The sequence below is a fragment of the Oryctolagus cuniculus genome, chromosome 17 (assembly GCF_051225735.1).
Source record: "Oryctolagus cuniculus isolate XC-2025 breed Fujian yellow rabbit chromosome 17, ASM5122573v1, whole genome shotgun sequence".
Taxonomy (NCBI): Eukaryota; Metazoa; Chordata; class Mammalia; order Lagomorpha; family Leporidae; genus Oryctolagus; species Oryctolagus cuniculus.
In genome coordinates, this window is record NC_142883.1 from 32,794,740 (window position 1) to 32,819,849 (window position 25,110).

The 25,110-nt window shown below is 49.8% G+C and overlaps 1 protein-coding gene and 1 long non-coding RNA gene across 39 annotated transcripts in view; one reads left to right on the forward strand and one right to left on the reverse strand.

Moving 5' to 3' along the window:
- Positions 1 to 9,473, reverse strand: part of LOC149121169 (uncharacterized) — a 34,239-nt gene extending 24,766 nt beyond the window's left edge. The window contains exon 1 of the long non-coding RNA XR_016224419.1: positions 1 to 9,473. This exon is cut by the window's left edge and continues 22,451 nt beyond it. This is a non-coding gene — a long non-coding RNA (uncharacterized LOC149121169).
- Positions 1 to 25,110, forward strand: part of MSI2 (musashi RNA binding protein 2) — a 398,378-nt gene that overhangs the window by 34,736 nt on the left and 338,532 nt on the right. The window lies entirely within an intron of this gene.

Consider the following 25,110-nt stretch of genomic DNA (forward strand, 5'->3'; position numbering starts at 1 on the left):
TCCCCCCCGCGCGCCTTTCAAATTAAATAAAAGTAAATTTTTTTTCTTCTTGGGCTAAAAGCCACAGTGCCACATAGGCACCCAGACCCTAGAAGGGTAGTGATGCCCTCCTCTCTTCTCTGGAGAACCCTGACTCCTGCCCCCAGCCCCAGATTCTGCTGAATTGAGGGTCAATCTCACAGTCCAAGTCCCAGCTTCTCGAGGCTCATCCTCCTGTTCTTTGGCCCCTGCCCAAGAGCAGCATGCACTAGAGACCCGGAGAAGCTGGCTGCAGTCAGTACAGGACCACAGCTCTCAGCGGAGGGTGGCTCTCTGTGTCCAGATGGCAGATGGTGTTGGTTTCTCATTGTTACTTGAGTCCCTGGAGTGGTGGGGAGGGTGGTGATAGACGTGACCATGGAAGACTCTGTGTTCATGTGTCATCACCTTCCATGCTGTAGCCCAGGGTTTTGGCACTGCTGATATTTGGGGCAGGATCAGGAGGAGATGGGGGGTACCTTGAGATGCACGTGCATCCTAGAGGATGCTTAGTAGCACCCTTGGCTACTCGCTAGCTGCCAGTAGTAATCTCTGGATTGCGACCATCAGCAGTGTTGACATTGCCAGTTGTCTCCTGGGGGAGGCAAGTTCACTCCTCGTTGTGAATCGTGGGTCTGGCCCCTTCAGTGGCTTGGGTCCCTGAAGGAGAAAGGTTTGTATGTGTTGTGAGGTTCTGTTCTGTGTGGGTCGGAACCTGGGCCGTGAAATACTCCTGGAATTCAAGAGTAAGAAGGCACCAGGAGAAGTTGCCTGGCCCAGGGTCCTACAGGTGACCGCCCAAACGTGCTGGGTTTGATGGCCATTCTCCGTGTTGAAGTGAAAGGGCAGGGAGAGGGCTGTGTGTGCCCGGGCCAGCATCTCTGCAGCTCTTCAAAGTGGGGACTGCTTTGAGCAGAGTGACTTCACACTCCAGGGCTCTTGGTAGTGCTGTGTTGGGCCTCCCGGAGTTTGGTTATGAGCTCCTGAGTTTGATCTGCCCTCTCATCCTGGCACACACGGATTTATCCCTCAGTGCATCACTGAATGGACTTTGATTTGAACTGAATTCATTAAAGCAAAAAGTTTCGCCAGCCCGGACTTTGCCATCCCCATTTCCTTCTTACTCCTCTCTGTCATCTGTCAGATCAGCCTTGAAGGTGCTGTCTGGTGGGTGTGGTTGGCCGGGGATTTTCCTGGGCCCCGACTAAAGGTAAATTATTAAGTGAAAGTTGAATGTCACTGCTCTGCTGGTTAAAAAGTCTGTTATGTGCCATGGGATCTAACGCAGCTCTCTTGCTGAGGAGGAGGAGGAGGGCTGTGAAAAGGCCATGATGTCAGTTTAGTTCCCAGTGATGTGGCTCCCAGGTGGCGGGAATGCAGCCTGCCCTCCGCGTCTTCTGTATGCTTGGGCTTTTGCTAAGCGAGTGAGCAAGGTGCTTGTGAGTTGCGTCAGAGTGAAGCTCAGAGACCAGACCTAGGCGTCACCAGCAAGTTGCCTTGCAGTAGCTTAAGATTTTGAACGTGGGGGAACAGGATGGTTTTAATGGGCTGGAAGTGGGGCCACCATGTCTGGGGGACTTTTACCTGCCTTTTATTTGTAACAAAGGCTTGTTGTCCAGTTGGAGTGGGTGTGAGGAACCTGACCTTGGTGAGGCAATAAAAATCTAGTGGTTGAGAGCATAAAGCAGAGGCTGGATTGCCCAGCCAGTTACAAAGGTGGGACATTGGGTTGGTTCTGTCATCTCTCTGTGACTCAGTTTTCTCATCTGTAAAGTGGGGATGGGTGTAATAGTACCTATTTTGGGGTGGTTGTGAAGGATTAGTGGAAGTAAAAGGCTGAGCCTAGAGCCCTACAGGGGGTAAGGAAGACATTCTCAGTTATGTTATAGATTCTTTGTTGTTTTTTAAGTTTTTTTTTTTTTTTATTTGAAAGGCAGAGATAGAGAGAAGGAGAGAGAGAGAGAGAGAAGGAGAGAGAGAGAGAGAGAGAGAGAGAGAGAATCTTTCATCCCCAAATGCCTGCAATGGCCCAGGCTGGGCCAGGCCAAAGCCAGGAACCAGGAGCTTCTTCCAGGTCTCTCACATGGGTGCAGGGATGCAAGTACTTGGGCCATCATCCACTGCTTTCCCAATCACATTAACAGAGAGCAGGATTGGAAGTGGAGCCGCTGGGACTTGAACTGGTGCCCATATGGGATGCCGGCACTGCAGGTGGAGGCTTAGCCTTCTGTGCCACAGCACCAGCCTATATGTTGTGGATTCTGCAGTGAGTGGAGAGTTTGTGCCTGAGGTTTTATGATAGAGTTTTTTTACTATGCAGCAAAACCCCTGAGCCCTTCCCTGGGTCTGTTGGAATCGGAGTCCCCAGTGTGGGTGCTGAGAGTTTGTGTTTAATCTTCCGGGCCATGCTGGTGCAAGGTGTGTGTAACAACTTGGCGACTCCTTCATGGCACTGTTTAGATTCTCAGAGAATGATCTGCCCCAGTGTCATCACTTGGGGACATGTCCTTCTCCAGCCTAGATTCTCTTGGAGGCCTGTTCTGGATCCCGGGTCAGTATGCTGGGTATGCATGGCTGCAGGCTGCTCGCAGCCACCCCAGAGTCAGGTCCTGGCTGCATCCTGTTGGTTGGTCTGGGGACAGCACCAGGCCAGAGGACAGTCATCGTCTTTGGTTCATGGAGCGTCCCTATCTGTGTCCCATACCACCCAGTCCTTGCTTTGTCGCCATGAGCTGGGGCCTGTCTTGCAGGTTGTGTCATTTCAGTGGGTAACTGGTATGTGTGTGCACGCGTGCAAGAGAAAACATCCAAATGTTTGGGGAGTGTTTTCAGAAAATAGCAAAGAGCAGCTTGCCAAGTGCGCCTGTGTGTTCCTTTCCCTTTGCCTTTTGTGGTGTACATGTGTGATCAGCATCCCGGCATGTTCTGAGATCCAGCTTTGGCTCTCCTTCCCCCAACTGTTCTTCCTTACAGCGGGCAGGCTACAATTCAGCACCAATAATCCTGAGCAATAAATAACCCGGAGAAGATGAATAGCCTTGTGTGGTGGTAAATTAAAGTTGATTTATTACACATAATATATACAGGTGCTCCTAATGTAATTAAGCAGCGAGGCTTTTAGTGCTACAGAATCTGAAAGAAGACCCAAGAAAATTGGGTCTTAATAAGGCTTATTGAAATAACAGCTAAACATGCTGCTTAGTACCATTAGGGATGCTGCAAGAAGCGTCCACTCCACTGCTTTGTCTTCCACGTGGACATGACATGCCTGCCCTGTCGTCAGCGGAGCCTGGGTGTGAGTGAGGGTGTATGGAACTCAAGACCTCCTTAGTACCCTGTTTTCACTAACCTTAGCACCCCATTCTAACCTTAGCACCCTGTTCTAACTAGCCTTAGTACCCTAAGGTTTACTTAAGAGCATAGGCAGAGTGAGCATGAAGGGAGTAGTGAGTTAAGATCCCCAATGTGCTGGAGTCCTGAGGTGGGAATGGGCATGGTGCCTGCAGGAGGAGGGGGTTAGTGCAGAGTCAGTACTGGAATAAGAACCCCTCTAGGGTGCTTGTTGGGAAAGGAAGTGGGGTGCCCCTCAGCCCTGGACCTCCACTGCTGGGGTGCTAGGGCTGCTACCACTATAGCCAGGCCCCTTCGTCTCACCCACAGAGGTGGCTCCAGGGTAACCCTTGGGAGCCAGTGGAGTTTCCCACAAAGTGGGAGAGGAGCCTCTTTGGGCCCAGGACGGGTGAAGGAGTTCCTGCAGCCTTTCTGTGAGTTGCCTTAGGGACTTAAGACTTTGGTTGTGGTAGGAAGTGCACACGTACATGGGCCCTCTGAGAAAGGGAGGTGTGTGCCCCGTGAAGAGAACCCACCAGCCCAAACCCCTGATTTCTGGAACCAGGCATGTCAAGGAGAGAATTCTTCACAGTAATATCCTTTTAGGTAATGAGCTGATCTTTCCAACCAAAAATTAGAAATCGTTTTCTTGTCGAGGTCCTCTGTTGCGAAACTGAGGGCACTGCAAGAACTTACTGCTTGTGCTCATTGAGGTCACAAAAGGAAAGGCCAGGCTATTTGGTTAGTGATACTGAACGCCTGTGGTTTTCAGAGCCGCTCCTTGGAGGATCAGCGGCGTTGTTTGCTCCAGAACCTGAGGCCCCAGGTGAGGCCGGGGGAGAGGCTCAGGGCCCTGCAGTGGGAAAGGGCTTTTAACCAGACATTCCTGCTTCATCTTGGAGACCCAGACCACAGAGAGGTGCGTGCAGCTCCCATTCCAGCACAGGAGGCAGGCAGGCTCCGGGGCCAGGGCTGTGCGGTGAGCCTCTGGCACGGAGAGCTCACTGCAGAGCCCTTCCCTCTGCCCCAGCCACGCCTCCAGCGGGTGGGGTGCTCAGCTGGACCTTGCCATGACTCGATTATTTGCAGAACTAGAAGAGGCTCAAGGATCTGATCATAATTTTTTTTCCTGAGTATGTAGTACATTCTTGGAATAGGTGATGAGTGCTTTTGTTTTTTTAAAGGAAGAAAGGATGTGAGTTGTTGTAGATGGAGAGGTGACGCATGTTTACTTTCCCTGACGCTTGTTCAGGGAAATGGGAAGAAGTTCTGTGTCACCTTCCAGTGTGTTTGTGCAGCTCTGGGGTTGTGTTTCATCCTGGTGGGGTGGGGCTTGGGGGAGGGGTGTGGAGAAGACCCTGCAGATGATGCCAAGGAAGTCCTCCTGTGGTGGACTTGTTTATTTTTGTCAGATGGAATGAATTCTGAACATGGGAGTCTCCAATTCTGACCAGCAATAAATTGAGTATCTGGTTGACCTTTTTATTCCAGTGATTGGGAAGAGAGCCGGTGCCTCCTTTGTCATAAGTCTTGCTTCATTGTTTCTCGGGTACGGCACTATAGTTGAGTCCTCTTTGAGCATCTGTTTGAGCTTTGATTTAAAAAAAGATATTTATTTATTAGAGAGAGAGACACACACAGAGAGAGGTCTTCCATCTGCTGGTTCACTCCCCAAATGACCATAACGACCAGGGCGGGGCCAGGCTGGAGCCAGGAGCTTCTTCCAGGTCTCCTATGTGGGTGCAGGGGCTCAAGGACTTGGGCCATCTTCTGCTGCTGTCCCAGGTGCATTAGCAGGGAGCTGGAAGCAAAGTGCAGCAGCCAGGACTTGAACGTTGCCCATGTGGAATGTCAGCGCGCAGATAGTGGCTTAACTCACTGCACCACAGCCCTGGCCCCTTGAGCTTTGATTTTTTTTTTTTTTAAGGGAAAGTGTTTATTGGGGAACACCCTACAGACCGGAGTGAAGGGGCGGCGAAGGAAAAAGAGAGAAGGAGACTGTGAGAGAGAGACAGAGGAGGGAGAAGAGAGAGGAGAGAGGCCAAGAGAGGCCAAGAGAGCGCAGGAGAGAGCAGTAACAGGCCCTTTTAAAACTTTGCCTGAGGGCAGGCAGGGAAGCTGGAGCAGCGAATCCCATTGGGATGGGGGTGGAGCCTGGCTCAGGTAGCTGGGCCATGTGGCCACCTGGCTACAACTGCACCAGTTTCCTAACATTCCCCTCTTTTGTTTTTTATAAAGCAGGGTTTGTATGGGATTACATTAGTCCCAAAAGTCCAAGAGGGGTAGAGGGACGATGATCTGTCTTTAGAGCTACTTCCTGCTGACATGGGGCGATGATGTACTCTTCGCTGGCATGGGGTGATGTCTCAGGCCGCTGTCTCCTGGGTGGGGAGCCGAGTATATCCCTGTAGCAGCATTTGGTTGCTGAAGGCCTTCCTTTGTTCCATTATCACCTGCTGTAAACACTTAGACACTGTAGTATAGAAGACAGGGTGAGAGTAGTAACCAATGATCCTAAGAGTAGCATTAACCAGGTAATAAGAGGATTTTATAGAGAGGAAATGGAGGGGGTCTCTGGACCCTTGTGGGGACAGTTTGATGGATGTAGCTTAAAGCTGATTCCAGCCAAGACTGGGAGAAAGGCCACTAACTTTTGCAGGTAGTGGTGTTTGTAGAGAAATTCTGAACAATCATACATTAAGTGGGGAAGAGGACCATCAGTACACACAGGTTGGGAGTAGAGCCATTGGTGGTAGAGTAGAGGCTATGGTTACAAAGGAATGAAGCTCAAGTGGGCTAGATACAGAGGACAGAGTTGTTATTAGAGGAGCTAAGAAAGGTGCTGTCTAAGCTACAAATAAGTTTTCTGATTGAGAGGCAAATAGAACCTGACAGAAGGGGCTTGATAATAATCAGGTGGGCTTTAAAGCCTTGTAAATTATGAGGCCCAGACTTATCCATCTCTTCATAGGGTACATCCTACAGGAGGTGTGAACCTCCTTGGGGAAGGCACCCTGTTGACTTCCATTACCTAGCTGGCCTGGGAGGAGAGCTGGCCAGGTAAAGGCAAGTGGCAACTCCAACAGGAAATATACAGCTCTGCCTGCAATGTTACTGACCCTACTTGGCCATTTCCTCAGTTGCAGTGGTCACTTTGAAAGCTAGGCCGAGTTAAGGGCTTTTCAGCTTAGAGTCAATAAGATCTGTGGCTCTGACCTGGGCATCCTTCGACTCCAGGGCAGGTCCATTTTCAGTGATCCAACTCTTGGCAGAGCTGCCAGGGCTCTTCACAAGCTGATTTCTGCTGAAGCGCAGGCTTACCACATTGAAAGCCACTGCAGTGGACTGGCCTGTTGGGTCTCCTTGAGGGCAGATCACTGTACAGAGCAGCCATTAACAGGCCTGCCACCATTGCTTCTGATGCCTAGCTTTCTTTTCCTCCTGGTTTTTGTAAAAGCAGACCAGAGGATGCAATGAGCTTTGATTTTTAAGCACTGGCAGGTGCAGGGGGCAGGTACCTTTTGGAGGCCTATGGCTGATGAGCAAGTTGAGATGTGACACTGGTAAGGGAGCTGTGATGGGAGGAGGTGGAGTTGCGTTTATCCTTAAGACACTCTTTGCTGCTGCTGTTTCTGAGTGTACCACACACCACTTCCAGGAGCCAGTTGCAGAGTGGCAAGGTGACGAAGTGAGTTCCTATTCACAATGTGATCAGAAACATCTCAGGGCACTGCCAGCTGCAGGGCCAGTAGGGCCCTGTTCTCCTTCCCTGCCTCTCACCCACTCCTTCAAGGCCCCTGGTCTAGTCTTTGAACCATTCTTCCTGAAACCACACGTCAGTGGATTCCTTCTTTGTGCGCCCGAAGGACTCGGCAACTTGGCTGACAAGGAGGCATTTGTGAGTTCAATTCTTCATTCATTATTCATGCAGCTAGGGGTAATTAGCATGTAGTAATGTGGTTTCTGGGGGTGGTGGGGCCGTGTTCATTCATTGAATAAACATTTGTGGATGCCCTGTTCTGGGCAGGGTCCAGGGCATGGGCTGGAGTTACAGGGTGAGGACAGGGCCTCACTTTTGCTGTGCAGTCTGTTGGGGGAAGACAGGTAATCAACAGGTGAAGCGCAGTAAAGGTGTTACAGGACCTGGAAGGGAGGAACCCACGCTGGGAAGAGCCGGGGAGGGCTTCCCAGAGGAAGTGACACTTGATTGGGCCTTGAAGAGTAACTAGGAAAGGATTGAAGAGGGGATAAGGGACGTGCTCATTTTCCAGGGCAGAGAGGTTGTGTGGGGTTTTTGTTTCTTGTGACGGATGGTCCTGCATCTTCCTGTCCCCCACCCCCTCTTCCCGCCCTGAGCCTCCATCTCTGGAGAATTAATGCGCCTTCTGTCCAGCATCTGGTGGCCCTGCCACCCTGCCTGCTCAGGGAGGCAGCTCACAGTTGGCGAGGAGGGGGGAGAGAAGGTTGCGGGCGACTCATCAGGCTCCCTGGGGCTGAAAAGAGAGCCAGCTTCAAAGCCTAGGGCATTTCAGAGATGAGTCGGGTCCCACCCACTGAGCATTTTACACAAATAAGAACCCACTTTCTAGTTCTTCAACAAAAACTTGGCCAGCTTTGGGGAGATTGTTTTGCTTTATTTTCTTTTACAAGTGGGGTTGGTTTTTAAGGGCCATTCATAGAAATGGGCCAAGGTGGTATTAAGGTGGTGGGGTGGGCTGTTGCTGTGTCTCTTGTTTAAACTTCATTTCTCTTTGTTCTAGTCAATGTTTTATTACCGATATGAATCACAGAGGGGCTTGGAGGGAGAGAGGAATGGGTTTCTGTACAAACAGCTGTCTTGCTGATTCAATCTACAAAGGAGATTTTATAGCTAAAGTATTTGTTCTTGCTTTAAAAATGCCAAAACAGCACCGTCATTTCCTGAGCTAGAAAGAAGGGTCTTTGAGAATACGGGAGCCTTCTCCCTCCCCCCATTACGAACCTTTGTTGGGGGCAGAAGAAATTCCAAAGGTCTCCCTTTGAACCACTCATTTCTAAAATCATCTCATGTTTGGGGGAGAAAAATTTTCTTTGCAAAGTTTGAGTTACCAGTTCATGCAACCATTTTTTTTTTCTTTTATCACATGTGCTGGTTAAAAAATAATAATAATAATCCTCTCTGTTCATCACAGCTGACTACCTGCTTAATGTTTGTGTGTAGATGTTTCATTTTCTTTCTTATGCAAGATTTCATCGTTGCATGATCTGAGATAGTTGGTTGCCCCGAGATTATTAATAAATTGGGACAGTTAATGGTGTGTGATTCAGAGCATACATTTAAAAACAAGTTAGAGTAGAAATAGGTCTTTTACAAAATTAATTTTTTGTGAGGCGCCTCTCTTGAGCCTTTTTTCTGAAGCCAGCTTGCTTTGTAGTGTTCATATATGCCCGATTGCAATTAACATAAATTACTTTTAAATACCAGTTAGTTGCTGTGGAGAGAGGTCAGGGTTGTGGCTGCTTGTGGAGGGTTAACAGGTTTGGTCATTGTCTGGGGTTTTATCTCCCCGCAGATCAAATTCTGTTCCCTTGGAGGCTGGCAGACTGGGTCAAAGATTGCCTTCTTGGATGGGGAGGAGAAGGATTAAGTGTTTGCCTTCATTACCAGGATTTTTTTTTTTTTAAAGAAAAACAAAAAAACAAGGAAGAATAAATAATCCTAATATTTTTGCTTATTTAAAAGCAAGTTATATTAAATGTAATGTGGCATCATAGATTGGATCCTGTAACAGAAAAAAGAACATCAGTGGGAAACTTGGTGAAAGCCAAATAAAAAGCCTGCAGTTTCTGTTACTGTTGTCATACTCATGTTAGCTTCTCAGTGTGATAAGCATATTGTGGCTGTGTGAGGTGGGATTCCAGTCCATGGAAGTGGAGTGGAACTGTCCTTGCATTTTGTCTGTGATTCCAAAATTATTTCAAAGTAAACTTAAAAAAAAAAACCACAACACAGTGTTGTGCAGCAGATGGTTAAGGTGCTGCTGGCAACTCCAGCATTATTAGGAAACTGGCTCAGTTTCGCCAGGTGGCCACATGGCCCAATCTCTGTGGTCAAGTTCCACCCCCATCCTAATGGGATTCGCTGCTCCTGCTTCCCTGCAGTAGACGGTTAAGGTGCTGCCTACAACGCCAGCATTCCCTGTTGCGGCTCCAGTTTGAGTCCTGACTGCTCCACTTCCCATCCAGCTCTCCTGTTAATGCTCCTGGGAAAGCAGCAGAAGATGGCCTGAGTGCTTGGACCCCTTCCACCCACATGGGAGACTAGATGGAGCTCTGGGCTCCTGGCATTGTCCTGGACAATCCCTGGCTGTTGCAGACATTTTTGGAATGAACCAGCAAATAGAAAATCACTCTTTGCCTCTGCCTTTGTCTCTCTGTCTCTCTCTGTATCTTCCTCTCTCTGCAATTGCCTTTCAAATAACTAAATAAATATTTTCTTTAAAAAAAATAGAGATTGTGTTTGGTTTGTGTACATTTCAAGCGATCCACCTGTGAGAAGGGCGGTAGGGGTGAGGGTGTGCTGGAAGCCCCTGACTCCTGGGCTGTCCCTTTTTCATGCTGTTCATCCTGCTCCTTCTGCACGCAGCGCCCACAGCCCCATAGCAGATACCTTCCCATCCACACACCTTTCTGAAGACTGGTGATCAGCTGAGGCCATCGGCATTTGTTGCCTGCAGTGGACAGCTGGCGTCTTGGGGTGGATACTCTTACTTTCCTGTGAGGACTGGTGGTTGGATTGTTTGTGCTGTCTTGTTCATGCTCTTCCTGTGTGTGCAAGCTCACTGTAGCAGTCAGATTGGAAGCTTCTTTAGAGCTAGAGATTTGTCTCTCTTTAATTAAACAAACAAACAAAAAAAATGCCAGCACGAAATAATGCTCATAAGGAAAAAACTAAGCTGGAATTAGAGCATTGCAAGTTAAGGTTCCCCTAGGGTTGTCTCTCCTGCCACTACCACCATGGATGAAATAGAATATATTTCTCCAGATTTTTTTCTGTGTATATTAAAGAATACCTCAGAAAGTTCATGGAAAAAGGAAATTAAAAGAAGTTTGTTCTACATTAGATCAAAATATTTTGAAATTCATGCATAATTTTTTTATTTTTCTGCTTTTAAAATAAAGATTTTTTTTATTTATTTGAGAAGTAGAGTGACAGACAGAGAGAGGAAGAGACAGAGCGAAAGTTCTTCTATCCGCTGGTTCACTCCCAGATGGCCACAACGTCTGGAGCTGAGCCGATCTGAAGCCAGGAGCTAAGAGCTTCCTCTGGGTCTCCCACGTAGATGCAGGGGCCCACACACTTGGGCCATCCTCCATTGCTTTCCCAGGCCATGAACAGGGAGCCAGATTAGCAGTGGAGCAGCCAGGTCTCAAACTGGCACTCATGTGGCATGGCAGCATCAAAGGTGGTGGCTTAACCCGCTATGCCACAAGGCTGGCCCCTAGATTTTTTTTTTTTTATAATACACATTTTCCTTGAATCTTTTGAAGAACTCCCATTCACATAAATTTCAAATTTTTGAAATTTGAAACTTTTAATTCCATTTTCCCACAGACTTTTAAAAAACTTATTTGAGAGACTAAGAGAAAGAGAAGGTAGCAAGACAGAGAGAGAATATCTCCAGTCTGCTCATTTACTCCCCAAATGCCCATAATGGCCAGGACTAGGCAGGGCTGAAGCTGGGAGATAAAAGCTCAATCCGGGTCTCTCACATGGGTGGCAGGAAGCCGACCACATCACCACTGCCTCCCATGGCACACATTAACAGGATGCTGGAGTTGGGGGTCAGAGGGAGGCCCTGAACCGAGGCGCTCCGCCATGGAATGCAGGCCTCCCAACCGGCGGCTTAACTGTCAGGACGAGGAAGGGCGATGCGGCAGAGGTCGACAGGACAGCTTTCCTTGGCAAGGCGCAGGGCTTCCTCATCTGCCGAGCACCTGGGAGCAGCTGCCTTGAAAGATGCAGTGTGAGGAGCCCAGGACACAGGGTTGTGACTGCAGTGAGAGAGTGAGTCAGGAGAGGGGAGGGTGGGACAGCAGTCCTGTGTGCTTGAGGTGGGTGGAGGCAGGGCTGGCAGCCTATGGTTGATCTGAGATGACCTGAGACTGGGGGGTCTTCAGGGGGAGTAGTAGGGGAGCGCCTTGGGTAGGTAGCCTGTGAACATTTGGCTACCAGTGGCTCCTAGAGCTTCCGGGGTGGCGGTAACTAGTTGTAATTGGAACATTTTGTGAAATGGCAGAGCGAGCGGCACAGGACTGGGGATCTGATTTGTTGGTGTTGACGAGTGCACCGAGTCCTTGAAGAGCTGCTTGCAGAAGGAAGCGTGTGGCACAGGGTCCATCCTGGGATGTGCCCATCTCCTCTGTGTGGGCTGTTCACAGGGGGACCTTCCTTGTCAGGAAAAGCGTCCTGGAGGGCATTATCTGTGCAATTACAACCCTAGTTAGCAATGTGGGATGGATACAGAGAATTTTCTAGAATGGATCTTGCTTCGTCATGTGAATACATTCATTTCCCTTTTGGTTTTGTCTCTCCTCCATGGAAGTTTGACTTGACTCAAGGGAATGAGATGTTGGTAAGCACTGAGAACCTTAACAAATCCAGTTCTTTAGAGAGAATGAGAGGTCCCAGAGGAAAAAGGATATACTCAGAGGAGAGGACGGTAACTTGAGTTTAACTTTTCTTCCCCACAAATAAAATATTGCAAATGTGGGAATGCCCACCTGTTTGCCAACACCCTTGACACTGCTGTGTGTTTCTGTCCCCTTCACCTCCCTGCACACACTCACCATGGTTTTTTTCATTCAGCTTGGTATTGGTGGCATTCATTCATGTTGATGTGTGCAACTGCAGTTGATTTATTCTCAGCGCTGTGCCGTGTTCGTCGTATGAATGGACGACCACGTGTCTGTTCTCCCCTCAGCAGACGTTGGAGTTGCTGAGGTTTCTCTTTCTGGTCCACCCACGTTGCACTGCTGTGAATATTACTGTGTATGTCTCCTAGAGTATGTATGTGACAGTTTACTGGAATATAGATCTAGGAGTGGAGTTGCTGAATTGTGAGGTGTGTGCAGATTCAGGTTGATGAGAAATTGTCTTCTATGGGACCCTGCCATGCAGTAGTTGTACCACAAATAAGATATTATAGTTCCTGTGCCAACAGGTGGTAATATCTGACGTGCAAAGCTTTTCCCAATCATGTGGAATCTTGTGCTTTTGATGTTTTTCACTAATCACTAGTATGGTTGAACATCATGCTTGTTGTGATTTTTTAAAAATGTACTTATTGGGGCTGGTGTTGTGGCGCAGCAGGTTAAGCTTCTGCTTGTGACGGCAGCCCATGTTAGACTGCCAGTTTGAGTTGTAGCTGCTCTCTTTCTGATCCAGCTCCCTGCTAACGCACCTGGGAAGGCAGTAGAGGATGGCCCAAGTGCTTAGGTCCCTGACACTCACATGGGAGACCTGTTTGGCATTCTGGGCTCTTGGCTTTTGCCTGGCCCATCCCTTGCTGTTGTGGCCATTTGGGAAGTTAACCAGCAGGTGGAAGATCTATCTCTCCCTCTCCCCCACCTTTTCTCTCTGTTGCTCTGCTTTTCAATTATATAGACAAATAAATCTTTAAAAATATTTACGTATTTGAGAGAGAAATATCTGCAATGGCTGTGGTGGCACTGGGCCAGACTAAAGCTGGGAACCAGGGATTTAATCCAGGGTGCCAGGGACCAACTACTTGAATCATCACCTGCTGCATTACAGGGTCCACGGTAGCAGGAAGCTGGTGTCAGGAGCTGGAGCTGCTGTCAAACCCAGGTATTTTGATGTGGGACACAGGTGTCTTAACCATTAAGACAAATGCCTAGTGCTTATTTTTTAGGAAAAGGATTCAGGACACTAAAACACAGTCAGCTTGGGAATGAGTCACACAATGTTTTTTACTTCATCTTGAGACGGGAGTGTCTGCTAGCTTGCTGCATTTTTCTCAGGTTCTGTGTATTACAATTTGAGATCCCCGCCGAGGCCTGATTCTGTTGAGCCTGTACTTTATGAAAGCCCCTGAATGACAGCAAGCTGGCTTTGTCCTCCTTTGATGAGAGCGTGTTGTTCCTCTTAATGTAAATAGGCAAAGAAAGGAGGGTTCAGGCTGGGTCCCTGGGGTGTTTGGTGGTGACAGCCCCTGGGTGAGGGAAGGGCTTTGGGGAAGGGTCCCTGGTGAGTACCAGTGCCCAGGATGAGGAAGGGCCGGCTCCCGGTGACGGAGACAAGGAGGGGAGAAATGGGCCAGGATGATGAGAGACCCTGTCAGGGCTGGGCAGGCCCTCTGCAGCACGATAGCCCTTGGATGGTTCCCCAGTCTGTAGGGAGGACCCCGTGATCAGGGAGGACCCCGCCGTGGCTGAGCTTTGCGGGGAGGGCAATCTGGTGTATTCCGCGTTCCGGCGAGCACTTTCATGTGGAGATCTTTGATGTTCTGGAAAATGGGCAGGAAAGTCTGCGTGAGCGCTTGGGAAGAGACACTGCCTACGGGGAAAGAATATTCCGTTATGAGAGCCCAGAACCGCCCTGCTTGACATCTGCTGGCTTGGTCGGCTGTTCTAGTGAGCCCATGAGAATTGCAGGCAGAACATAGGCTTGCAGTCCCACATGAAAGCATGTTTAAAAACGCGGTGTTAAGGGGGAATCCAGAGGCCAATGCGGTATTTATAGAAGGACTACAAAGATAACGACACTCTTTGCCTGTGGACCTGCTCCAGGAGGGAACTGGAGAAAATCACAGTAGTTGATTTTGTTTCGTGCGATGGGATAGTGGATTTTTTTTTTTAATATTTATTTTTTATTTATTAGAAAGAGTTACAGAGAGGGAAGAGGAGACAGAGAGATCTTCCATTTGCTGGTTCACTCCCCAGGTGGCTGCAACAGCTAGGGCTGGGCCAGGCTGAAGTGGATACAGGGCCCAAGTATTTGGGCCATCTTCCGCTGCTTTCCCAGGCACGTTAGCAGGGAGCTGGATCAGAAGTGGGGCAGCTGGGATTTTACCTGGTGCCCATATGGGGTGCTGGCATAGCAGGCAGAGGCTTAACCTGCTATGCCACAATGCTGACCCTGATAGTGGGTGTTTTAAAAAATGCTCATATGATTATAATACAGGAAAATGCTTTTACTAAGATAAGCCCAGACTTTATCAGACCACTCTGATTGCCTGTCAGCACATTTATTTATTGAGTTCCTAACACAATGGCCACTTTGGGGAAGAAGACCTGAGACCCTTCTTGTAAGAAGCACATACACTATTGTGGGGTGCCTGAGCTGTTAAAGCTGGTTAGAGGCATGGGTGTTCTGCAGGGGGCCATGTCATTAGTTGCCCAAGGAGGTGGACCTGAGTTCAGGCTCCCGTTGGTTTGGGGAGGTGGCCTGGAGGGAGCTCCTGGAACATGGAGGCCCTGGGTAATAGGAGAGCAGGAATGGTGTCCTGGAGGGAGGGAGGGGAGCAGGAGAGGCAAGGCTAGGAAATGGGGGCCATCTAAGACCTCCTTGGTCATCAGGAGAAGGAATGACTGTTAAGGATGCACGCAGAGTTTCTCCCCAAGAGCTCACCCTTGGTCAGGAGTCTGAAGCCATGTTTGGTTAGGTCCTCACTGAGTAGCTGATGAACCTGCTGGCCTCTCTTAAGAACAGTTACATCCTGGTGCATCTGGGGCCACAAGGGGCTCCCACACAGAGGATTTTGGAGCCGTCCTTGGGATCCCAGTTCAGTGTGGCTGGTACGGTGGAGCTCCTGCCGTGTGTTAGGGGTGTTGTGGGACGTGGCGATTCAGCGGAAATACAAGTGGACAAGCCAGGTCTTTGCTTTCAGGGACCTTCAGTCTCAAGGAGGGACAGACATGAAATGGCAGTCACAGGCTAGACAGTGTTAGTGGCAGGCAGAACACGTGCCTGGGAAGAGGGTGGTCAGCAGCTCTAACCTCCAGAAAGGCCCTTGGTTAGGAGTCAGGGCTAGGAGGTGTGGGCAGGTGCAGAAATTTACAGTGAGAGCCCCAGCAGGGACCCGGGGTCTGTCTAGCGGTACCTCGTTGGTGTTGGAGGAGGAACTTTACTGACCAGTGTGGTCTGTTTCGCCGGGGTCTCGGGGAAAGCCAGGTGTCTGTGGAGCCTGTAGTGTTGAGGACAGGGTAAGAGGAGTATTGTTTTCTCAGGGCCCTTTTCACTTAGCAACACACACTCACCTGGTGCCGGTTGATTCTTCTTCCAAACAAACAGGCTTTGGGAAGACTTAATAAATTAATCTTCCTGGAGAAGAATCTGCAGCAGGGCCAAAGGCTCGGCTAATGTCAAAATGCACGTTGGTCATCGTGCCATGGTTATTGCAGCCAGCTCTGTGCCTTAGACTTTGTTAGTATATAGTTCAGGAAGGGGAGATGAAACGTGGGTTTAAGTCTCGTCCTCACAGCAGCTTGAGGATATATTCCCATTTTACAGATGGGGAGACTAAGACATGGGTTAAAATGGATGGGTTTAAGGTCAGAGCTTCAATTCCGTGTGGCTGAGGGTGCGTATACTGTTCCTTTTCTGCCATTTAGTTGGTGTTCCTTGATCCCCTTCTAGCTGCTTAGAACAGGTAATGTGACCTACAAGACTGTATACACTGTCACTTCTAGCTGGAAAGCCTTTCAGAGCATCTGGACTGTCTGTATTGAAAGAAAATATGGTGATGATTCTGTGTCAAGGTCCAAATGCATTTGCCCCCACAGTGTCTGCTGTCAGCTTCCGGGAGAGCTGGGGAGTGTTTTTTTCTGCCAGGGGCCATGTGGATATTTATAACATCATTCGCGGGCCCTACAACTTGAAAATTAGCCTGCTCTAGAGTTACTGAATTTCAGGGCCTGCCTGGGGTTGCCTTGTCAGAGCCAGACCCAGGGATTTTGTGGGCCTTACAGGGCCTGTAGGCCAGATGTTTCCCATCCCTGCCTAGGACGCATCAGCAAACAAAACTGACAAGGGTCCCAGACCTGGTGGGCCTTTCTTTCTAGCCAGCTCTACAGAGTACAGAGGAGCCTGGCCCCTGCCTCCTCTGGGGGCCTGGAGAAGTGACAGTGGATCAGGTCCCCCCTGGTCCTCTGGCTCATGAGGAGGAGTCTGTCCCTTAACTGTCCCCAGGCCTTCTGGGGCTTAGCGTGCACTGCTGCCAACTGCTGCCTACTTCCTGCTGACTAATGAGAGAGAAAGATTCCTACTGAGATGTGCTTGTTCAAAAGTAAGACTTATCCTGCAGTTTCATGGAACACATGACCTTATGGTGACAGAGTGACGAAACAGAGTCCTGTCTACCTGTTTACATACATCCGTGTCCTTTGTGGATACCTTCCTGCACCCCTTTGTAGTTCTGGTCTAGGTTCTGCACTTGTCTCAAATGAGGAATAGGTTGGAAGATTCAGGGGCAGTTGTGCCTGTTGTCCTAAAGGGATATGCAGGGGGAGGTTCCTGGTGACTGTCAGTTGCAGCTACACCCTTCTTTTCCTGCTCGTCACTGTTTGGATGTACTGTTCAGATGCTCTGCCACGAACTTTGACAATCCTTAGTCTACACAACAGTGTCTCCCTTTATGAAGATGTTGTGTGAAAAAGCAAGCTGAAGGGCTGCGTGGGTGGTGCTCAGAGGGCTTCACGGGGCTTTTTTAATTAGGGCATCCCCAGAACGCTGATGTGAAGACTTGATCTTTGATAAATCCATTGGCACAGTTGTTGGAGAACGTTTTCAGCTTAAGATACCTGCTTCTGGGGCCAGCATCATGGCATAGTGAGTTAAGCTGCTGCCTGCAATGCCAGCATCCTATATGGGCCCTGGTTTCTGTCCGGTTTGCTCCACTTCCGATCCAACTCCATGCTATTATGCCTGGGAAAGCAGTGGAAGATGGCCCAAGTGCTAGGGCCCCTGCCACCCATGTGGGAGACCTGGAAGAAGCTCCTGGCTTTGGCCTGGCCCAGCCCTCGCTGTTGCGACCATTTGGGGAGTGAACCAGTGGGTGGAAGATCTCTCCCCCTCTCTCTGCCTTTCAAATAAATAAATAAATAAATCTTAAAAAAAAAAAAAAGCCTGCTTCTTCCTTGGGTGTCTCGGCACCCTGACTCCTGATGTTCTTTCCCGCTGCGTTTCTGTAACAGTCCTTGTAGCCCTGGGTAGGCTAGCTTATGGTACGCAGTTGTTTGATGAAACTCTAATCTTATTGTTTGTGGATGTTATTAACATCTATAGTTGGTTAACTTTAGGCAATGCAGATGGCCCTTTGTGAGTTGGGGGGGGGGGGGGGCAGCTCACTGAGACCTGAAGGGCTTAAGAGCCAAGATTGAGGTTTCCTGAGGAAGAAGCACTCCTGTGAGGTCTGCAGTATAGACACCCTCTCTGGCGTCTTCCAGGCCATTCCTGCCCTGCGGACTTCAGACACAAGACTGCAGCATCAGCTCTACTCAACTGTCCAATCTGCTGGCCCGCCCTACACATTTCAGGCTTCTTGTTAGCCCGCACAGTTGTAAGCCAGTTCCTTAAAAATGTCAGTTAATCTCCCTGTCTCTCTCTCCTTCTCGCTCACTCTTGCTCTTGCTCTCACTCTTGCTCTTGTTGGTTCTGTGTCTTTGGATAATCTTGACTGATGCCTCCCTTGTCATGTGGTTGCTTGCAAGATTGTCTTCCATTTTCCTACTGGACCATAACTTGTCTGAAAGCAGGGACAGTGTTGTTCTCCACTCTATTCCAAGTGTTGTCTGGAGCTGGACACACAGTAGGTGCTCAGTAAGTATCTGAAGAATGAGTGAAGGCATCTGTATTCATTGTTTTCTTTTTTGCTGTCTGTGGTCAGGTCAGCCTGAGCTGGAGTCAGGTCTATCATTGATTAGCTCTTAGATCTCAAGTTCCTCATTCGTAACAGGGAGGGATAGGATTTGCCACCCAGTTGGTTTGAAGGATGAAATGAGGTGATGTGTGTGACATAAAGTGAATCTGTAGTAAATTAAACATTAGCTACTTTTGTGATCATCACCATCATCCTCCTCCAAAGTGGGTTTAAAAAGGAAATGAGATCATGAATAGAGCCTTCGGAGCACATGGCAGAGGGTCATAAGGGATAGCTCCCTGCTAAGTACCAAGCTCTTTCCTATGCATATTTCCATTAGATTTCATTTCTACTTAAGTCCTGTGAAGCAGTTTACGAGGAGGAAGCGGAAGCCTCAGTTAAGTGGCATACCCGGAACTCAGTAGACAGATTTTTATTGTGTGTCTATGTCATGGTTGTATTGAGGCCTGTGTTGGGCTGGCTCCAGTCCCTGTTCTCCTTACTCTTTGTTGTACTGCTGTAGGAGGGCTGCGTGGTTTTTGACCCTGGTTTCCTCTTTCTTCGCAATTTCATGACCGTCAGCTTCTTCTAGAACTTGCCTACAGCTGTATGGGTTTCCATGGCTTTTCAGGCATCTGTAGACTGAAAAATGGGTTGTTTTTCATGCCAAAGGATTTTGAGAAGTTGGCTGTTGAGAGGTGGGAATGAGGATTCCCACAGAAACAATATCAAAAAGAAGGCTTCAGTTCTTAGGGATGTTTATGAAAGCCACCAGAAGACAGATCTTTTTCCACCTGCTTGCTAATGGCCTGGGAAAAGCAGGGGAAGAGAGCCCAGCCCTGGCTGTTGCAGCCATCCAAGGAGTGAACCAGTGGATGAAAGATCTCTGTCTCTCTCCCTTTCTGTAACTTTCAAATAAATAAATAAATACATCCAAAAGCTATTTTGAGGCCTCAGTCTCCTGTACCTTCCACTGGTGTGGGTAGCACTTTGGGCAGCTCCAGGTGATTTCCCTGGGCTTGGGTGTGGCAGGGTGGGAGGCTGGGAGAGGAAAGACTTTGGCCAGGCAGTCAGCTGCAGCTCTGTCAGGTGGGGTGAAGATGGGCGTCACATTGAGGGACCTCCTTGGACCTTCCGATAGAGCAACTCGGGCTACGTAGCAGGTGCCCGTCTTGAGGTGGCCCCAGGGCCTCAGCCGGCTCACCCACTCCCACCATCACCAGCCCCTCCAACCCTGGCATCTTCTCAGACTAGGGCCTGAGTTTCAGTGTTAATCATGGAAGGCTCTGGTAAGAGAAAATTTCAGTGCTGCCAGGGAGTGCAATTTAAGTGGGCTCTTTTATTTGTCCCATGGTATCATTGAAGATACTGAAACCCAGAGCCGAGTTTAGTTCCTTGCCCAAGGTCACCAGAGCCATCACCTGGCAGGTTTCCCAGGTGGAGAATCACCTGTGTTTTCATCACAGTGTGGGAATGTCACCTCTACAGCTATGAGCCTGTGCGATCCTACAGGATGGTACCAAGCCTTCTTTGGAATATCAATCCTGCTTTTCTGTGGATTGGAGAAAGCCTTTGAAAAGAAATGTTAATCTTCTTTAATAAGTTTAAGTGCACTGCACAGGGGCTGTCATCTGTCCTTCCAGTCCTGTCTTCATCAGGAATCTTAGCCTCCGGTTTGGGACTCAGGAAGTTATGGTTGTGACCTGTGTCCTGGGTGCTGTGTTTGGAGCGAGCCCTTCTTGTTCTGGGGTTGGGGCCTCCTGGGGGCCAGTTTTATTCTTTTTTCTTAAATTTATTTATTTGAGAGGTAGAATTACAGACAGTGAGAGGGAGAGACAGAGAGAGAGGTCTTCCATCCACTGGTTCACTCCCCAAATGGCCGCAATGGCCAGTGCTGAACCGACCTGAAGTCAGGAGCTTCTTCTGGGTCTCCCATGATGGGTGCAGGGGCTCAAGCACTTGGGCCATCTTCTACTGCTTTCCCAGGCCATAGCAGAGAGCTGGATCGGAAGTGGAGCAGCCGGAACTCAAACCAGTGCCCATAAGGGATGCCGGCACTGCAGGCGGAGGATTAACCTACTGCACCACAGCACTAGCCTCTAGTTTTATTCTGAAATTAAATTGGACTTCCTGGCAACTCCTGTTCCCCCTCTGCCACCAGTCAGCAAGGCCTGTTGGCCACTTGTTCTGTAGCCCTCCTTCAGGGAAACGTGTAATAAAACATGGGTATGTATCGGGGAAGTTGGGCATGTGTCACTTTTTGTGTGTGTTGGAAGAAAGGTGCATGCTGTGAGCATTAGGCAGTGTTTGCACACATAAACATGGATTTAGTCTTCGTGACTTGCTCATCCTGGAGGGGAATTCTTTCTCAGAAAAGCAGGTGTCAGCGCAGATGGTCACATGTAGGTTCCCTGAGTCGCTGGGGAAGGGGAGGCTGTGGGTGCCTTGCTTTGGGAGTCTCCATGGATGACAGCCAGAGGGAGGAGAGAAGAAGTCACGACTCGGTGGCAGGAGAGTTCTTGAGGCCAGAGTGGAGAGCTATTAGTAATCAATAGACTCAGAAGCAACCTGGGCCTGCTGTGAGGCATGGGCAGTTCTGTCCCCTGGCAGGTGCTGATGATGGCTGGCGGGGACTGGGGAGTGTGAAGGGTTCAGGCTGCAGTGAGTGATTTGTGTGTCTTCAGGATGTGTGTGTCTTCAGACCTGGCTCGCTTGCAAGACAGCCAAGGTGCTGTTTCCCTCCTGCTGCCAGGGCCAGCAGGCCTGCTCAGACCCGTGTCCTGCTTCTGCATCCTGGGCTAGGAATCCCTGCATTGCCTCCTGAGGGGGTGCCGCTGGCCTGGGCCCAGGGCCGTTGGCCCATTGCTTGTCTGCCTGAAGGTTCTTCAGCAGGGCACCTGGGAATGACAACAGGCCTGAGAGCTGAGCTCTGTGGAGACTGCACTCCTGTACTTGAAGCACAGGAAGGAACTTCTCTTCCCAAGTGGCGGCGTAGGGGCACTTTGGCCTTGAGCAGGCCTCAGTTTATCTACTGGTACCATGGGGATGTTAATGAGTGCTTTGCCCTCCTGTCTCCCCCACCTGGATGTGGTGCAGACAGAGGCTGGGCAAGGAGAGGCCCAAGAGTTTCTACAGGTCATGTGGCCTCCTTGGAGCCAGACACACCTGAGCTCAAGTCCCTCCTGCCCCCGACTGGGGACCTTGTACAAGTTGCTTGTTCTTGCTCAGCCTTGATTTCCCTGTCAATATAAAGGGAATAATTAAGTATTTTCAATGGAATGGCGATACTTGCCCGACCACATTTTTGGGAGGATTTGATGAGTTTCTGTGTATCAAATGTCTGTGGCCAAGGACACATGGTGGCTCTTGTTACTGTTACTGTTGTCTGTAGAAAAGAGGGCTTGCAGACCCATCTCCTTGGTGGCTTATTCCTGCGAGCTTTTTGGCACTCGCTGAAACCACAGGAGTGTTTTAGCCGTGGGCCCCTTCATGGGCATGTGTGAACCCTCAGGTCTTGGCTGACTTCTCAGTGAAGGATAAAGGGTTACTGAGGCTTTCTCCAACAGCTAGGGGAATAGAGATGCTGCTTTGCCAGGAGCAGGGTTCCCTGGATTTTTTTTCTCCTGTCTTTTTAGAAATTTTTGAATTCTTTGAAAGGCTGAGAGACAGACACAGAGAGATCTCCCATCTGCTGGTTCACTGTCCAGGTACCCCCAACAGCTAGGGCCGGGCCAGGCCAAAGTCTGGAGCTCGGACTTCAATTCTGGTCTCCCATATGGGTGGCCATATGTGCCATCACCTGCTGCCTCCTAGGGTACATACCAGAAGGGAGCTAGAATGGATGCAGAGTAGCTGGGACTGGAACCAGGCACTCCAGTATGGGATGCAGGTGTCCAAAGCAGAGTCTTAACTGCTGCATGAGAGGCTATTCGGAGTCTGTGAATTTTGAAATCCCATTTTGCAAGGGATTATGGTTGGAAAAGAGGAATTGCAGCAGCCCTGCACGTAGCTCTAAGAGGTTCTTGGGGAGTTCCTTGCAAGGCACTGTGGATGTTGGGGTTGGTGTACTAAAAGGACCCCTGCCTCCACCTGAGACTGGAGGAGCACATGAAAGCATGCCCGCTTTCTCAGGCTACAGGCCAGTGAGCTTACACCTGGAAGGGCCGTCGAGGGACTAAACACAGTCCCAGCAGCCAGACATCAGCCTGGGAGGGGGTGTGCAGCTTGAGGTAAGGGGTGCCCAGCTCTGCTGTTTTTTTCTGTTGCTTTTTGGTGATGCCTGAAGGCACACCTTTGCAAGAAGAAGAAAGTGCCTTCAGTCTGACTTCTGTGGGGGGGAGTATGGCAGTTCCTGCCTGCAAGCTTCTACACTCCCTTCCCAATTTTTCTTTTGCAAAACTACCAGGTGAAGGAAAACGGGCGAAGGGTGAGTGCTGACTTGGGGATGCGAGGCTGCAGGCTCCCCTGGGGGGCAGGGCTAGGTTGGGACGGATCCCCCAGGAGAGATGCCTGATGAGAGAGAACTGCCGTGCCTGCCAGCCTCCTCACCTTCAGAAGAGCAAGCCCTACAGTCTCCACAGTGGAACGTGACCCCCAAAGAGCAGGTGCCCCTTTCATATTTCAGGTTCCCTGTGAAAAGGACAACAACAACAAAAAATTCCATGAGGATGCCTGGGCTACTCTTTAGAAGCTTGGAGGACACCACAACTTGTAATTTCTCTCCTCTCTGCTGTTGGAACATGAAGGCTTTTGGATTTTATATGCGTGGGAATGAGTGGACCTGTTTTGGATCCTCCTCCCCTGAACAGGTTTCTGGGCACTGCCTTAGTTGCAAGAGGAGTTCAGATTTCCCCTTGGCAAAGGTGAGCTTCCCCTTTCTGATGTCTCTCGTGGGCTGTCAGCCCCGCTGGGGCACACAGCGAGCCCTGTACACAGCAGCCTGTGCACGTGCCTGGCCCTGTGCACGTGCCTGGCCGTAGTCCATGTTCAGACGTTCCTTCTGCCTCTCTTCCGTCTCCTCTCCCAGCAGCAGACGCCCCGGAGGATGGGAAAGCAAGAGTCCCAGTCTGCCCTTCACTCCCGCCCAGGCTTTTGACAAAAGAATTACTTTCTCTTCCTGGTTCTGAATTGTAGACCTTTTGTGTCTTTACTACAAATGTGATAAATGCTAGTCTGCAAAGCCAGCTGCCCCTTATGGCTGGGGCAGCATGGTTAACACCTGGCAGTTTGCATTTCAATATGGTGGCATAAAGAAAACTCACACACACAATAAAAACAAAGCCCGACTCAAAGCAGCCATCATTCTTGCCTGTCTTGGGGGGAACAAGAGCAGGGGAGGCTGCCTTGGCCCTGGTGCAGGCAGGGGAATTGGCTTTCTCTCACTTCCATCTGGTCCAAGTTTATCTGCAGGCCTTTTCCATGGGCCATGCCCTGTGCGAGGCATTGGGTGCAGACACAGGTGGGATGGGGTCTCTGCCTCGAGGGGCTCATGAGTAGTTGGGAGTCAGAAAGATAAGCAGGTCAGGAAACCCTGGAGGCACAAAGGATGACCTAAGGGACAGGACTACTGGGGCAGATCGAGCTGCCTCCCAGAGGAGGTGGTGCTTGATTAAAAGATGGGGTGTCTGTCTCCTAGGCTGGGTAGCACAGTGCCACTGACCATCACCAACAGAAGATTATTGTCTCATAGGTCTGGAGGCTGCAAGTCCAAGGTTAAGGATTCCATAGGATAGGTTCCTTGCCGACTTCTGGATTCAGACCTGGGATCTGTTCTGGACCCCTCTCGCCTGTCCATGGTCATTTTCTTCTTGTGTCTTCCCTTCTCATTGGATGTGTTCATGTGTCATGTGTCCACGTGTCTGTCCACGTTTCTTCCACCTCAATGACTCCATTGTAATTTAAATCACTTCTGTAAAGGGACCTATAGTTCAGTCTGGTCACAGTTTGAGGGACTAAGGGCTAGGACAACATAGGGATTTTTGCAGGGGCCACAGTTCAGCCCATAAGATGGTAGGAGGGAGGAGGGATAGCACAGCCACCTAAGAGAATACTGTGTGAGGAGCTGCAAGTGCTGTTGGGTGTGTGAGTGGCCGGTGGCAAGAGATGGGAAAGACAAAATGGGGAGGGTGGTGTGGCGCAGCAGGTTAAACCCCGCTTGGGTTGTTCACGTTTCTCATTGGAGTGCCTGGATTTGAGTCCTGCCTCTGCTTCCGATTCAGCTTCCTGCCAGTGCACACCCTGAGAGGCAGTGGATGATAGCTCAAGTGCTTGGGTCCTTGCCACCCACAAGGGAGACCTGAATGGAGTTCTGGGCACTTGGCTTTAGCCTGCCACTGTCCTGACAGTGGGGAGTGAACCAGCGATGGGGGCACTCCTCTTCCTCTATCTGTCTTACTCTATTGTTCTGCCTTTCAAATAAAATAATAAACATGAAGAAAAATTTTAAGGCAAAGTAGACAGCAAGCCAGAGTTGAGATGGTATTCTAGGGGCTTAAAGGGTTGTGAACCAGCGTTCACTGGGGTCCTGGCAGATATGCAGAGATGCAGACCTCCTTAGCCAACTTGTGCATTTGAACAAGAACCCCCCCCCCCCCCCAGTCAGGTGCACAACACAGTGTGCGAAGTGCTGGTTTAGAGCTGAGGTGCTCAGCCTTGGCTGCAGGTGGGAGTCACCTGAGAGGAATGCAGATGCCTTGACGACTCTGATTGACTTGACCTAGGTGTGCACCAGCTTTGGAGGTTCTTATTGCTCCCCATGTGGTTCTCCTGTGCAGTTGGGTTTGAGGGCTGTGGGGAGCCAGGGGGAGCTTAAAGCAGAGGCTTGGGGGCGGGGGGCGGTGAAAGGTGAGAAAACCGTCTTCTGTCCTCTACCAAGAGCAGGATGTCACGGGCTCTGGAGCCA